We start from the raw sequence: 14,561 nt of genomic DNA, 5'->3' as shown, positions 1-14,561 counted from the left end.
GTATAAAAGACACCTGTCCACAGAAGCAATCAATCAATCAGATTCCAAACTCTCCACCATGGCCAAGACCAAAGAGCTCTCTAAGGATGATTGTAGACCTACACAAGGCTGGAATGGGCTACAAGACCATCGCCAAGCAGCTTGGTGAGAAGGTGACAACAGTTGGTGCGATTATTCGCAAATGGAAGAAACACAAAAGAACTGTCAATCTCCCTCGGCCTGGGGCTCCATGCAAGATTTCACCTCGTGGAGTTGCAATGATCAGAACGGTGAGGAATCAGCCCAGAACTACATGGGAGGATCTTGTCAATGATCTCAAGGCAGCTGGGACCATAGTCACCAAGAAAACAATTGGTAACACACTACGCCGTGAAGGACTGAAATCCTGCAGCGCCCGCAAGGTCCCCCTGCTCAAGAAAGCACATATACAGGCCCGTCTGAAGTTTCCAATGAACATCTGAATGATTCAGAGGAGAACTGGGGGAAAGTGTTGTGGTCAGATGAGACCAAAATTGAGCTCTTTGGCATCAACTCAACTCGCCGTGTTTGGAGGAGGAGGAATGCTGCCTTTGACCCCAAGAACACCATCCCCACCGTCAAACATGGAGGTGGAAACATTATGCTTTGGGGGTGTTTTTCTGCTAAGGGGACAGGACAACGTCACCGCATTAAAGGGACGATGGACGGGGCCATGTACCGTCAAATCTTGGGTGAGAACCTCCTTCCCTCAGCCAGGGCATTGAAAATGGGTCGTGGATGGGTATTCCAAGGCAACAAAGGAGTGGCTCAAGAAGAAGCACATTAAGGTCCTGGAGTGGCCTAGCCAGTCTCCAGACCTTAATCTCATAGAAAATCTGTGGAGGGAGCTGAAGGTTCGAGTTGCCAAACGTCAGCCTAGAAACCTTAATGACTTGGAGAAGATCTGCAAAGAGGAGTGGGACAAAGTCCCTCCTGAGATGTGTGCAAACCTGGTGGCTACTACAAGAAACGTCTGACCTCTGTGATTGCCAACAAGGGTTTTGCCACCAAGTACTAAGTCATGTTTTGCAGAGGGGTCAAATACTTATTTCCCTCATTAAAATGCAAATCAATTTATAACATTTTTGACATCAGTTTTTCTGGATTTTTGTTGTTATTCTGTCTCTCACTGTTCAAATAAACATATCATTAAAATTATAGACTGATCATGTCTTTGTCAGTGGGCAAACGTACAAAATCAGCAGGGGATCAAATACTTAATTCCCTCACTGTATAGGGAATAGGGTGCTACTTGGGATGCAGACTATGTGTAAACGCTGTTCCTCCTTCTCTCCTGACTGGGATAAATAGGCTGACATTACTTTATGTGTTAATGTCAGCGCTAGTTTATGCACCAGTTTATATGCAAAAGCAGCTCTTATCGCAGTGCAATATCTAATACAACACACTAGAACGTGTGTGAGTGTTTTCAAGGTCTAGCCTGTTCTCAAAGATAAGGGTGACACATTGCAATAAAGCATAATGAGATTCACTTATATTTTTCCATCTAAAGATTGAAAACTAGTCTTCAGTAGTAATCTCTGTTTTAGGTCTGATGTTACCAGCTGCTGTTGGCCACAGATAAACCAAATGAGATGCAGATCTAGTCTCCTGGATGTTCATAACTGCACTATGAAGATTAGAACAATTAATTCACTATGGCTCCATCGCAATAGGGTCAAAAGTAGTGCACTAAATAGGGAATACACTGCCATTTAGGACGCAGACTGTGTTGATAATCTGTGGTCCCTGGGGGAGGAGGAGGAGGCAGCAGCACCAGTCTCGACGCTATTGTCTTCTGGGGCCCTCCCAAATGGTACCCTGTTCTCTATATACACACCTTTGACCATAGTCCTATATGTTGGTTAAAAGTAGTGCACTATATATGGAATAGGATGCGATTTGAGACAGCCCTGGTTCTACTGTATCACATTCACATCCTTCAAAGTCTTTCAAATCCCCCCCCTTCTCTCGCTCTCTCTCTCTCTGAGCTAAATCAAATGTTTCAGTAAACCATCTGAAGCACCGTAGGCTACACTGTAAAGGGGTTGTCGTGAATTTGACAGTAAATTACAGGCAGCTAATTGCCACGTTCATTTCTGTATTTCATATTTCAGTATACCTACTGTCATCTAAATAGCAAGCACTGTAATGTCACAGTACAATACCCTAAATATACTGTATTATACTGTAAAAAAGTAAATGCTACTGTAATCGTAATGGATGGTTGAATGAATTAAATTCATTGAGGGGAGATGGGGTTTGTATTTCATAGTATTTACTGTAATTACACATTACAGCACATCAGTGAATATTTGGTGTTTTATATCACCTGCACTTCTAGAGCCTTAACAAAGGCTTCCAAACTGGCAGCGACTACAGGGCAAAAAATACCGAAAGGACATGGCACGCCTCAAAATATGTTAATGAGCCAGTATTGGTACTGTATTCTGTGGGTTGGAATTACAGTACCATTTGAAATACAGCAATTCTTTCCTTACCCACAACATTTTCCCACAATGGAACATAATTTACAGTATGCTGCAGTAAAATGTTTCACAGTATTTTACTGTTGATAATACCCCAAATTACTGTATAAATTACAGTTTTCCATTACATTGTATGAGTTATCTGTCTCTAAATATAAAGAAAGCTATTTATGATCCTGGGTTAGGATACAGATGGCATGGCAGAGAGAGAGAGAGAGATGGCACAGAAGAGAGAGAGACAGAGAGAGAGAGAGAGAGAGAGAGAGAGAGAGACTGAGATGTAGGGGGGTGGGGGTGGTGTAGCAGGGAGGAGAGATTTAGAATTTTATCCTTTGTTATTGTGACATCCTCATTTGTTTAGAAACACCACAGAACTCTAAGAGAGAGAGATTACAGGGAGGATGTCACGATCGTTGAGAGACGGGTCAGACCAAGGTGCAGCGTGGTATGCGAACATGTTTATTAAACTGGATAAACACTGACAAAACAACAAAAGGCAACGAACCGTGACGTCGGAAGGCTATGCACAAACAAGCCAAACACACCGAAACACAAACAAGATCCCACAACCCAGGCAGGAAAACTGGCTGCCTAAGTATGATCCCCAATCAGAGACAATGAGCGACAGCTGCCTCTGATTGGGAATCACACCCGGCCAAACGTAGAAATAGAAACCTAGATCTAAACATAGATCTACAACAACATCGAACTAAACATGCACACCCTGACCAAACTAACTAGAGTTCTATAGGTCAGGGCGTGACAGAGGAAGGATAACACAGAACATCTGTTCATGTTCTCTGGAATGCTGGGAATGCAGGAGAATTGAAAAGGAATGGGAATGGAATGGGAATATTGAGTCAAGGACAGAGGTATTGCTGCAATGTTCTCCAAAAGAGTGTTGTCTCGTTGTGGTATTTTATTCATTGTCCATGGGTGGTGTAAATATTGTGACTGTTGTGTAAGAGTATAATTTGAAATGTAACGTCTGACATCCAGGCTGTGTCCCAAATGGCACCCTATTCCATATACAGTGGGGAGAACAAGTATTTGATACACTGCCGGTTTTGCAGGTTTTCCTACTTACAAAGCATGTAGAGGTCTGTCATTTCTATCATAGGTACACTTCAACTGTGAGAGACGAAATCTAAAACAAAAATTCAGAAAATCACATTGTATGATTTTTAAGTAATTAATTTGCATTTTATTGCATGACATAAGTATTTGATACATCAGAGAAGCAGAACTTAATATTTGGTACAGAAACCTTTGTTTGCAATTACAGAGATCATACGTTTCCAGTAGGTCTTGACCAGGTTTGCACACACTTCAGCAGGGATTTTGGCCCACTCCTCCATACAGACCTTCTCCAGATCCTTCAGGTTTCGGGGCTGTCGCTGGGCAATACGGACTTTCAGCTCCCTCCAAATATTTTCTATTGGGTTCAGGTCTGGAGACTGGCTAGGCCACTCCAGGACCTTGAGATGCTTCTTACGGAGCCACTCCTTAGTTGCCCTGGCTGTGTGTTTCGGGTCGTTGTCATGCTGGAAGACCCAGCCACAACCCATCTTCAATGCTCTTACTGAGGGAAGGAGGTTGTTGGCCAAGATCTCGCGATACATGGCCCCATCCATCCTCCCCTCAATACGGTGCAGTGGTCCTGTCCCCTTTGCAGAAAAGCATCCCCAAAGAATGATGTTTCCACCTCCATGCTTCACGGTTGGGATGGTGTTCTTGGGGTTATACTCATCCTTCTTCTTCCTCCAAACACGGCGAGTGGAGTTTAGACCAAAAAGCTCTATTTTTGTCTCATCAGACCACATGACCTTCTCCCATTCCTCCTCTGGATCATCCAGATGGTCATTGGCAAACTTCAGACGGGCCTGGACATGCGCTGGCTTGAGCAGGGGGACCTTGCGTGCGCTGCAGGATTTTAATCCATGACGGCGTAGTGTGTTACTAATGCTTTTCTTTGAGACGGTGGTCCCAGCTCTCTTCAGGTCATTGACCAGGTCCTGCCGTGTAGTTCTGGGCTGATCCCTCACCTTCCTCATGATCATTGATGCCCCATGAGGTGAGATCTTGCATGGAGCCCCAGACCGAGGGTGATTGACCGTCATCTTGAATTTCTTCCATTTTCTAATAATTACGCCAACAGTTGTTGCCTTCTCACCAAGCTGCTTGCCTATAGTCCTGTAGCCCATCCCAGCCTTGTGCAGGTCTACAATTGTATCCCTGATGTCCTTACACAGCTCTCTGGTCTTGGCCATTGTGGAGAGGTTGGAGTCTGTTTGATTGAGTGTGTGGACAGGTGTCTGTTATACAGATAACGAGTTCAAATAGGTGCAGTTAATACAGGTAATGAGTGGAGAACAGGAGGGCTTCTTAAAGAAAAACTAACAGGTCTGTGAGAGCCGGAATTCTTACTGGTTGGTAGGTGATCAAATACTTATGTCATGCAATAAAATGCAAATTAATTACTTAAAAATCATACAATGTGATTTTCTGGATTTTTGTTTTAGATTCCGTCTCTCACAGTTGAAGTGTACATATGATAAAAATTACAGACCTCTACATGCTTTGTAAGTAGGAAAACCTGCAAAATCGGCAGTGTATCAAATACTTGTTCTCCCCACTGTATAGTGCACTCATTTTGACCAGGGCCCTATGGATGCAGTCCCAGATATGCTTATTGTCTTGTTTGGGAAGGTGATCTTAGAGGTTTTACACAAATTTGAAGTGAAGTGAAGAACAGTCTCTCAGACTTTGCTGAGCACAACAACATGTTTTGTTGCTGGCATGCAGCAGGCCTTCAACCATACAGCCACATGTTGCAGCTGGCTTCTCTGTCTGTCTCTCTCTCTCTCTCTCTCTCTCTCTCTCTCTCTCTCTCTCTCTCTCTCTCTCTCTCTCTCTCTCTCTCTCTCTCACACACTCTCTCTCTCACCGACCCTCTCTCTCTCTGTCCTCCCTCTTTCCCTCTCTGTTCTATAGGAACCATAGTCTCTAGACATTCCTCTCCTGTCCTGACATTAAGTCTGATTCATTCCACTGATTAGAGAGAATATAGAGGAAAGGCAATAGAGGAATGACAGTGCACTCTTTTTTGTCATACCAGAGGGATGTGTGTGCAGTGCTCTTGACAGATGAAAATATGTTGCACAGCCTTGTGGTAATAGCAGTATTTAGCTGGTGGTTAGCATGCAGCGTTAGGAGTGGTGTCCCAGTTTACTGGGAGATGTATTACTGAATGAGCCCTCATCTCATCTGGTGCCCTGGGGAGCCTAAAGGTGTCTGCATGCTTCCCATCTGAAACAGTTCAGAACAGTTCGTGCATATATTATGACAACCTTTTGTAACGTTTTTGTTCGTTTTGGTCTTTAGCAAGTTTTTTTTGGGCTGTTCGTGCACACAACATTTTTTCTCAAGGCAAGCCGAAGTCGGTAGCTGAAGTCGGTAGCCGAAGTCTACGCCCCTTCGTCGGTAATTGGTCAACTGAAGGGATTCTTCAATTAAGTGTTTGTTGTCATCCAACTAGAGACTAATAGTTTTCATGCACATTTTTTCACTTGCGAAATACTGCACCAAACATCTTAGTTAGATGTAAAATTGCGCGACTAAGATCTCGGCAAAAAATCTAATTTAATGACAGATTTCTTGAGTGATCTTCGATTTAAAAAAATAAGAATTCTGGCTACAGTGTCTCAAGCTGGACAAACAGTACTATTGCCGCTTTTTTCAAATTTTTCAAGCGAAGGTCTTTTAAGGGAGTATGCAAGCACACTCTTGTTGACGCCTTAATTCCTCTGTGATTGGGTCATAACCCCTGTCAATCACAACCTTGTCCAATGGGCTCTCTGTTAGAGGGAGGGAAGTCAGGTTTCCTGTCTATATACTGTACATCAGCAGAAGATGAAGAGGTGTGGGGTACAAAACACATGTCACAAAGGAAAATACAATCGAAATACCCAGTAGAAACATTGTAATCAACTATAGAGGAACAGCAGTATCCTGTTTCTGGCCAAGGCATGCTTGCATCTCTAGCTGTTGGTTGTCTTTGGCAGCCTCTCCTAGGCCCTCCGGCCATGTCTTCACATAGCTGTCAAACAGCTCTACATTGCTCACCGCTCACCAGCAGAGCATTATCCCATCAAGCCTGTCTCCCGTCAATCTACCACCTGAATCACACATAGAGACATGCACAAGCGCGCACCCACACGCACACACACACACACACACACACACACACACACACACACACACACACACACACACACACACACACACACACACACACACACACACACACACACACACACACACACTGTTGTTGTAAGCTTTTAGTTCACAGCTAGATACTAGGTACTGTGTCATTACATTAGCCAGTTAGGATTGAGACAATTAAGTAAGCTCTTGTGTTTGATGTATTTAGTCCCCAGTGCTCAGTGTGACTGTGACTTTCTGTTTGTTCTCTGAATGACCCTGCAGATTCTATGGCTTCTATGGTTATGTCCCAAATGGCAACCTATTCCCTATTTTGACAAGAGCCCAATAGGGTGGCATATGGGACGCAGACAGGGTCTAAACCAAGCTCCGCATAGCACGGCTCGACTCAACTGCTATTCAGGTGCCCTCTTTTCCCTAATTTAGTCTTTCCTCCTCTCTCACACTCTGTCTGTCTCTCTCTCTCTCTCTCTCTCTCTGTTCTCTCTGTTCTCTCTCTCTCTCTCTCTCTCTCTCTCTCTCTCTCTCTCTCTCTCTCTCTCTCTCTCTCTCTCTCTCTCTCTCTCCGGGGACACAAACAAGTCTGTTTTCCAGTGGGGCAGCAAGAGCCTCCTTTCGAAACATCCAGCTGTGTTTGACTAGAGCTGTTCCCAGTCCGAACCCTAACCCCTGGACACACAGAACCTGGAACAGACAGACCCCGTCTGTGTCTCAAATGGCACCCTATTCCCTATACTACCAAGGCCTCTGGTCAAAAGTAGTGCACTATATAGGGGATAGGGTGCCATTTGGGATGCAGGCAGGACCTCTTCACCTCAGCAGCTGAGCCAGATGAGACCAGATGAAAATAAAGGCAGCCTTTCACTAAAGCAGCCAATTTATCTACGTGTTCCTCCAACTGTTGCCCCAGTGTTGTTCATAAGAGCTGGCAAAGGGAAGAATTAGTTATCCTCTCCTCTCCTCTCCTCTCCTCTCCTCTCCTCTCCTCTCCTCTCCTCTCCTCTCCTCTCCTCTCCTCTCCTCTCCTCTCCTCTCCTCTCCTCTCCTCTCCTCTCCTCTCCTCTCCTCTCCTCTCCTCTCCTCTCCTCTCCTCTTCTCTCCCTCTTCTATACTGAACAAAAATATAAACGCAACATGTAAAGTGTTGGTCCCATGTTTCATGAGCTGAAATAAAAGATCCCAGAAATTTTCCATAAGCACAAAAAGCTTATATCTCTCAAATGTTGTGCACAAATTTGTTTACATCCCTGTTAGTGAGCATTTCTCCTTTGCCAAGATAATCCATCCACCTGACAGGTGTGTCATATCAAGAAGCTGATTGAACAGCATGATCATTACACAGGTTTACCTTGTGCTGGGGACAATAAAAGGCCACAAATGTGCAGTTTTGTCGCAATTCACAATGCTACAGATGTTTCAAGTTTTGCGGAAGTGTGCAATTGGCATGCTGACTGCAGGAATGTCCACCAGAGCGGTTGCCAGAGAATTTAATGTTAATTTCTCTACCGTAATCCGCCTCCAACGTCGTTTTAGAGAATTTGGCAGTACGTCCCACATGCCTCACAATCACGTTGTGTGGGGGAGCGGTTTGCTGATGTCAATGTTGTGAACAGAGTGCCCCATGGTGGCGGTGGGGTTATGGTATGGGCAGGCATAAGCTACGGAAAAGGAAACAATTGCATTTTATCGATAGCAATTTGAATGCACAGAGATACCGGGACGAGATCCTGAGGCCCATTGTCGTGCCATTCATCTGCCGCCATCACCTCATGTTTCAGCATGATAATGCACAGCACCATGTCACAAGGATCTGTACACAATTCCTGGAAGCTGAAAATGTCCCAGTTCTTCCATGGCCTACATACTCACCAGACATGTCACCCATTGAGCATGTTTGGGATGCTCTGGATCGACGTGTACGACAGCGTATTCCAGTTCCCTCCAATATCCAGCAACTTCGCACAGCCATTGAAGAGGAGTGGGACAACATTCCACAGACCACAATCAACATATATGCATATCTGTATTCCCATTCATGTGAAATCCATAGATTAGGGCCTAATGAATTTATTTCAATTGAATGATTAACTTATATGACCTGTAACTCAGTAAAATCTTTGAAATTGCTGCATTTTGCGTTTATATTTTTGTTCAGTATAGTTCAAGGAGAGTAGCTCCATTTATTCAGTAGCAGGCTACTGAACTGGTTGGAGTTTTCCTGCTTTGTGTCTCGTTCCAAAGTTGTGTCATTTTGCATACAGAGGTCAGAGGTCATAGCAGACCGTATAAGACACTGTAGTAAAGAACAAATATGTATTATGCATTCTGTGAGCTTTTTATCTCCTCGTTCAGACAACAACAAAGCCAACACAAACACAGATAAGACCACCAAGGACACTAAGGAATGTCATTCAACCTAGCAGCACGCAACAGAACCAAAAGGGGACCATACTATCTAATGTACACTCTCTCCATATCTCTCTAGTTACACTGTAGACTTCTGACTCTTTCCAGTTTCTGTCGCCATTGAACACTACTGTATGTGAAACATAATTGCTATATTAACTGTTTTACCTAAAGAAAACGTCTAAACCTTTACTTACTCTTCTTTCCTTACAACTATGGCACACTTCATTTAGATATGACAATACTGTGCAAGCATAACAGTACTATTTATTGTGTGTATGACTGTTCTATGATGTTTGGATGTACTGGTATGATAGGGAGTGTTGGTTGATCATAAACCCCTTAAATTAGATGTATAGAGTGCCGTGACAACGGCAGGGCATAGAACAGCTTTCCAAGGAGATGGCTGGAAACTATTATTGACAGAGAAAGATAGCCATGGAAGGATAGCATAGTATTTTATAAATAAGAGTAAGACTGGGAGAAGGTCAGGGTGCAGCAGGGGCTGATTTGTGATTATGGCTTTGAGAGAGAGGAGGAGAGAGGATGGGGAGGAGGATGGGTTAGGAAGAGCAGGGAGAAGGGGTGAGGAGTGGTGAGAAGAGGGAGTGAGGAGACGGTATGGATGAATGCAGCTACTCTCTCTCTCTCGCTCTCTCACTCTCTCTCTCTCGCACTCTCTCTCTCTCGCTCTGTGGAGTGGATTCCAGGGTGATTTACAGAGATTGAACTCCTTTGGCATTCTTCCTTAGCTACTTTAGCCTATCAGGTGGCCCCTAATGAATGTAAACAACACACACTCAGCCAATCAGCAGACAGCAGCTGTAGTGTACCCCCTCACGTGTGTGTGTGTGTTTACTCTTCATATCACCCTCTGAGGAGCTCTATATGACAGGCTTCTAATTAGTTCTAAGAGTGAATCTATCTCCTACTGAGTGTAGACAGAGCTCTGTTCACCCTGGACTTCTCTGGATCAGAGGTCAGGTTAGTTCAGACTCCTTCCTTTCATAGTCTGATGTTGTGCAGAGCTGCCATCAATGACTCCTGTCTGCCATTCAGTAATGGACAGCATATGGCAGAACTAAAGTAGATTAGTTATGACTAACTTCAAATTTTAACTTCTTTTTTTTTGCACAAACAAGGCACTATCACTATGGCAAATACTTCACATACCTTATTATGTTGCTGTTTGACACCTTTCCCTACAACATAGCAGCATATCTTTGACCCTGAGAGGATCCTTTGGAATTCCTTATCTGTGCTATCTGTGTGTCTTTATATTTGAACCAGCTACAGCAGGATATCAAGGCATGGTGCCAATCCTCCTCAGTAGGAATCTGCTCTGCTGCGCCTCAGGAATGACTGCCATGCTGTTGCATCCAGATAGGATGACACACACACACACACACACACACACACACACACACACACACACACACACACACACACACACACACACACACACACTCTGAGTCCAGTGACAATACAGCCATGAGCTCACTCTGTCTTCATAGCCTAACATGTTGTGTTAGCTGGAACCACATATCACCTTGTTCTCTTACTGTGCTAAATACCAAATACTGCTCCTCTCCCTCACTCCCTCACTCCATTTCTCCCCCCCCCCCCTCTCTCTCTCTCGTTCTTCTCTCTCTCCCCCTCCTATCTCTTCTCTTTTCCTCTTTCCACCTCCCACATAACTGCACACACTCACTCTCACATTCCTTGCCCTTACACATATTCTGAATGGCTCAGTCAGAGCGCTAGCAACATGCATAGAGATAGCCAGCACTAACCTCCACTAGGCCATGAGGGAGGACAGATAGAGGTATAGTTGAGGAATAGTTGAGATGACAGAGTTGCCCTGCAGAGGAAGACCTGCTTGACATGCTGACTGGAAACACAGAGTGGCTTCACTTCTGACAGGAGACTCTTCTACTCTGTCTCTTCTGACTGGAGACTCTTCTACTCTGTCTCTTCTGACAGGAGACTCTTCTACTCTGTCTCTTCTGACAGGAGACTCTTCTACTCTGTCTCTTCTGACAGGAGACTCTTCTACTCTGTCTCTTCTGACAGGAGACTCTTCTACTCTGTCTCTTCTGACAGGAGACTCTTCTACTCTGTCTCTTCTGACAGGAGACTCTTCTACTCTGTCTCTTCTGACAGGAGACTCTTCTACTCTGTCTCTTCTGACAGGTGACTCTTCTACTCTGTCTCTTCTGACAGGAGACTCTTCTACTCTGTCTCTTCTGACTGGAGACTCTTCTACTCTGTCTCTTCTGACAGAGACTATCTTAGTCCCTCTCTCTCCTGCACTCTCTTTTGTCTTAAGAGAACTGTGGTTTCACTATAGGACTCTGTCTTTTACTGCTGTGATCTCAGTTTGTCTGTTCAGACAACAAACAGGACTGTTTTCTACCTAACAGGTAAGACTCTACTTGTGTCTCAAATGGCACCCTATTCCCTATATAGTGCATTACTTTTGACCAAAGCCCTATCCATATCGGCCCGGGTCAAAAGTAGTGCACTATAAGGGGAATAGGGTTCCATTCTCTGTCTGTTGGTTTTCTGTTTTCATTGCCCTTTGAGACTGTTTCCCTCTGTGACTTCCAGGTCTGTCTGACCTGTTAGTCCTGGTTAGTATGAGCTGTAGAGGTTAAAACTGCTGTTACAACTATCTGCCTTCATCAAGTTGTATTACTTTGTTTTGTGTCAACATGCTTTGATCTTTCATTGACTGTTTTAAATGTAACCCATATCCAACTCTATATCTATATCCACATCCAACTCTTTGATTGTGTTTGTAGATCAAGTTTATAGATGATCAATACACCTTTTTGAAATGTTGTATGTTTCCTAAATCCAGGAACATTTTTCAGATAAAATGAAACAATAGATTGAATTCCTCAGTTGTGGGATCTGTTTCACAGAATTAAAACATGTAGAGACTAGGGTTAAATATTGTCTTGAGAATCTACCAATTTTCCTTCCCGAGAAAATTGCCAGAAATTACTGGGCTTCCCTGACTGTCTAGCTTTTATTTTGGTGATTGTTAGTTCTCAAAGATTATATTATTTAAATATATACAGGTCCATTATATTTTCTACATACTCTATATCTTTTTTTAGTTGTTAAGTTTACACTGAAAGTACTTTTTCATCCCCAAAATATGTAACCTGAAAAACGCTTACGATTTCAATGGCAGAAAAAAACCTTGCACACATGTTTCTGTTATCACTGTGTTCCTCTCCCTCCATGTGAATCTACTGTATATTATTGTGTGTGGGTGTGTATCATCCTATCTGTATGAGGCTGTATGGTTTGAGGCTGGATTCATAGTGGGTTTAGAACAGGGCTAACTTCCTAGAAGATATAATCTGCTGTACACTAGCTGACTAGCTGTAGTCCACCCTTGTGTCAACTTGTTGGGCAACACAATGGGGTAGGTGTGTGTGTGTGTGTACTTATTAATGTAATAATAATAATAATAATAATAATAATAATAATAATTATTATTATTATTATTATTATTATTATTATTATTATTATTATTATTATTATTATTATTATTATTATACATGTTAGTGGGATGTTAGCCAGAGGTTGTGTCATCATCTGGCTGTAAAGGTTTTAAGTTATCAGGTTTTGAAGGGTAAAGCCCCATGTTCCTGCCAGACCAGACCAGGTGCATGTCTTTTCTCTGATACATTGGCACAGTATATGTGCATGTATGTGTGTGTGCCTGTGTGTGCATTCGTGCATGCCTGTGTGTGCATTCGTGCCCATTCATGTGTGTGTGTATGTGTGTATGTGTGTGTGTATTTGAGCAGTTGTTATAAGAGCTAAAGTCAGGGCCATGGTCCAAGATGCAGCAGCTGCTAGGTTCTCAGGGCAGCAGGATGTGTGTGTGTGTGTGTGTGTGTGTGTGTGTGTGTGTGTGTGTGTGTGTGTGTGTGTGTGTGTGTGTGTGTGTGTGTGTTTGTGTGTGTGTGTGTGTGGCAACAGAGCAGCAGGCTGTACTGTAGCTACATGGGAACCAACTCTCTGATTCTCCATAGCTGTTTCATGCATAGCTGTGTGTCAGCTTAGAAGTCATCCATTACACCATACAAACTTTAAAAAAGGTGCTATCTAGAACCTAAAAGGTTTATTTGGCTGTCCCCATAGGATAACCCTTTGAAGAACCCTTTTTGGTTCCAGGGAGAACCCTTTGTTTCCAGGTAAAACCCTTTTGGGTTTTCCCTGGAACCGTGGGTTCTACATGAAACCCAAAAGGGTTCTACCTGAAAAAAAGGGTTCTCCCTGGAACCAAAACGGGTTCTACCTGGATCCAAAAAGGGTTCTCCTATGGGGTGAGCCGAAGAACCCTTTTGGAACTCCTTTTTCTAAGAGTGTACAGATCAACCATACTAATCAATAATCATCCATTACACCATACAGATCAACCATACTAATAAATAATCATCCATTACACCATACAGATCAACCATACTAATCAATAATCATCCATTACACCATACAGATCAACCATACTAATAAATAATCATCCATTACACCATACAGATCAACCATACTAATCAATAGATACAGAAGGCAAAGTTATTGTCCAGGGAATATGAGGACAGTTGCAAAGGCATTCATGACTGTGTTTAAGCTGTAGCATGACCTCACAGTTGGGGTTAGTGTATCTATCAGTGAAATGTAGGGAATGCAGTTACTGATGTGACTTTGTTATCAGCTTGTTTGGAAAGAGCAGTCTGAAAAAAGACTCCCTTTGTACCCTGAGACAGTTGGTGATCCCTACACTGAGTGGAGTGTTATGGAATGTGTGTGTGTGTGTGTGTGTGTGTGTGTGTGTGTGTACATCAGCTGCTGGGGAGAGTAGCTAGATTCCTGTGTGCAGAGATGTCACTGCCGTAGTGTCTGAAACAGATCCAGACTTGAACGTTGCGATCGCAGCCAGATGTTCAGATTCACAGCTAGCAGCTCCTCTCTGGGGCTGTGTCCCAAATGGCACTCTATTCCCTACATAGTGCACAACTTTTGACCAGAGCCCTATGGACCCTGCAATATATACGAAATAGGGTGATATTTGGGACACAGCCTGAATATTAGCTCCGCTGGACTCTCTGGCTTCACTCCAGCTGTAGTTAGTTCACTGCTAGTATGAGAGTCAGAAGGGGAGAGATGAAACACACTTACTAAATACTAGCTTGGTAAATCTGTGCTTAAAGGTAAAGATATTACTATTCTTTCAGTTGAGATGGATGTGTGTGATGGATCTGAACCCGAGGACAGCAGGCAGTCTTTGACCAATGTCATTGTGAGGTGTTTATGACTTGGAACTAATGTTTTTTATTGTCCGTTTGTTTAATGCAGTATCTTCTAAGTAACTTCTCTAATGCAGTATCTTCTCTAATGCAGTAT

At 43.4% G+C, this 14,561-nt stretch overlaps 1 protein-coding gene across 2 annotated transcripts in view; it reads left to right on the top strand.

Moving 5' to 3' along the window:
• Positions 1-11,297: 11,297 nt before the first annotated feature.
• The window catches only part of LOC311106002 (stAR-related lipid transfer protein 13-like), a 78,613-nt gene continuing 75,349 nt past the window's right edge, over positions 11,298-14,561 (top strand). Inside the window, exon 1 of one of the 2 annotated variants that reach the window (XM_084148259.1) lies at positions 11,298-11,560. The gene's annotated coding sequence lies outside the window, so the exon portion shown is untranslated. Of the gene's footprint in view, positions 11,561-14,283; positions 14,369-14,561 lie in introns of those variants that run through there. The other variant, XM_084148260.1, reaches the window with a different exon arrangement.

Source organism: Coregonus lavaretus, assembly GCF_964263955.1.
Source record: "Coregonus lavaretus genome assembly, chromosome: 30".
Taxonomy (NCBI): Eukaryota; Metazoa; Chordata; class Actinopteri; order Salmoniformes; family Salmonidae; genus Coregonus; species Coregonus lavaretus.
This window is presented reverse-complemented; position numbering and strand designations above follow the sequence as displayed.